The sequence below is a fragment of the Montipora capricornis genome, chromosome 3 (assembly GCF_036669925.1).
Source record: "Montipora capricornis isolate CH-2021 chromosome 3, ASM3666992v2, whole genome shotgun sequence".
In the NCBI taxonomy this organism is placed as follows: domain Eukaryota; kingdom Metazoa; phylum Cnidaria; class Anthozoa; order Scleractinia; family Acroporidae; genus Montipora; species Montipora capricornis.
Genome location: NC_090885.1, coordinates 13,428,591 through 13,431,090, shown reverse-complemented (window position 1 = coordinate 13,431,090; position 2,500 = coordinate 13,428,591). Strand labels below are relative to the sequence as shown.

The window sequence follows — 2,500 nt, the reverse complement described above, 5'->3', positions numbered from 1 at the left end:
CATTGAAAGAAAGGAATACTAAAATGGCGGCCATTTTGGAATAAGGTGTATGAAGCAACTGATGTTGGTCTTGAGCTGGTCATTTGTGGGTCCAAATGTCCCCGTGATGAATGAATGTAAAGAACGAAATTGTATATGAAATTAATCATATACGGAACTGCGGATCGACATGAAATCAAGTGAGCTATGATCCTCGCATTTATGAATACAGTTACCCGGCCACTATAGTAATATTGTGTTCTTGTAGCAGAATAACTTGAAGAACAAGGTATGCAATAATACACGCCTGCATACACATGCAAAATTAGTGGTCGGGTAATTGGCATTTCAAAACTTCTTCAGAAATAAACTGATTAAGTTATCGATGCCATTTTCGCCAACCACCTGAAGTGAAACAAGGCCAAAAACAGTATCTAACAAAGATAATAGTTTTGGCTCCATTCGTAGCAGCTGAGCACAACCCTCTTTTTTAACGTCATTCTAAAACATTACTATACACCATACATATACCACTGCTTGCAACATAACAACCACAACCACCAAAGACTTATTGAACCCTTTAAAAACAGGAGCGACCTCAGATTTCAATACCCGGACTAGGGGAGGGGCAAGGGGGGCAGTTGCCCCCCCAAAAAAATATTCCCAAAAAAATTAATGTTGTCTCTTTCTGGAGTGTTGGGCAGACAATTTAAACTTTATTGATATTACCTTTCAAACTTTTCACAACCGATCCGCTCGCCTTGATTGATAAATATATATTTGAAGGAAATCAATTTGGAGACATCATAGACTAATCTGTTAGTTAGCGATACATCAATAGTTTGATACTAATAACTATATAAAAAAAATTATTGGGTAAACACAAATGGCTGGTAAAACCAGTAGTTTACAAAACCTTAACCTCTAAAAGTACCTGTCTTTCTAAACTTGGACTGATTAATGCTTACTTTTGACGAAATATCCATAAAAGCAGGCCCGTAGGAAAGGGGAGTGCGACGGGCCTTGTTCTTTTTAAATAGTGACGTTCTCTAACACTGTAAAATGCACACGTAAAGCGTCTCGGCGCAAAAAAAACCATTTTGACGTTCAAATGTTGGAGTAATATCCACGCTGTTAAGTTTGCTTTTGGCTGCCTGTTTTAATAATAATAATAATAATAATAATAATAATAATAATAAATTTAGTACTTGTATAGCCCATTCCAAAACATGTCTCAATGGACTTTACAATAAAGAGAAATATTCAAAATATGATACCAATTTGTTTTAAAAAATTATATGAGAAAAGTAATAAATATCTGGATATATAAAAAAAGATATATATATAGATGGTTCCAGTACTTATAGGTGCACACGAAGAGAAAGCACGTCTACCATAGTAGTTTGTTCTCATTCTAGGGACACGGAGGAGATGTTTTGATCCAGATCTTAAAAATCTAGTTGGCACATACAGGTGTAATAAGTTCCTTAAATAGTCTGGAGCAAGCCCTTTCAGCGATTTGTACGTCAGTAAGAGTATCTTGTAAATTATTCTCTTCTTGATTGGAAGCCAGTGAAGTTTCGTCAATACTGGTGTGATATGTTCTTGCCTCTTGTTTTGTGTAACCAATCTTGCTGCGGAGTTTTGAATTCGCTGAATTGGAGCTTTCTTTATCTGGAAGCCCGTATAACAAGCTGTTACACTGGTCGAGTTTAGATGTAATCAGGGCATGGGTGAGTTTTTCCGTGGTTGCATTGTCAAGATATCTTCTAACTTGCCCAAACACGTCTCAGAGAGAAAGATGCAGATTTGCAGAGTTGGTTGACATGTGCATTCATGTCAAGATGGCAGTCTAGTGTTACACCAAGATCACGGACTGATCTTGGTGTAACACTAGACTGCCATCTTGACATGAATGCACATGTCAACCAACTCTGCAAATCTGCATCTATCGTACGTCCCTCAAAACGTACGAAATGCAGTCTCTGACAAATAATACATTGTCTTTTTGTAGTGACATTCTTTGTAGAATGAAGCATAAAGGCCTATATGCAAATAAGTTGCTGGATATTTTCGACTGCAGGTTATTCTTTTAACATATTAATGATGACAGAACTATCGAGTTCTGTTTTCCCAAGCCTTGCTGTCTGTTCTGCAGCAGATATTTATAGAGAAGCAGTACTGGATTCAGCGCATTCCTTAAAACAATGGGGATTAGAATCTACCCGAACAAGTCTACTTTGCCTTTATGTATAGAAAATAATAAACATACACTTTAATCCCATTAATTATTGTATCCCTTGGGGCTGATTTATCTTTTATGCCCATTTAAATGATTTACATTTTATTTAAAACCCGTGGTACTCTGACTCTTACTAATAAAAAATTCGAAAATACTTTTTCTATTCTATTTGTTAAAATCTAGATTGTTAACGTAAACGCGTGGGTCTCGTTATTCATTCGCTAAGTCATCAGTTGTTCCGCTCGCTAGGTTGAATTGATTTAACAAAGCATGGAAGTG

At 36.4% G+C, this 2,500-nt stretch overlaps 1 protein-coding gene across 1 annotated transcript in view; it reads right to left on the bottom strand.

Moving 5' to 3' along the window:
* The window catches only part of LOC138042270 (cystinosin homolog), a 10,937-nt gene that overhangs the window by 7,869 nt on the left and 568 nt on the right, over positions 1 to 2,500 (bottom strand). The gene's annotated exons all lie outside the window — the stretch shown is intronic.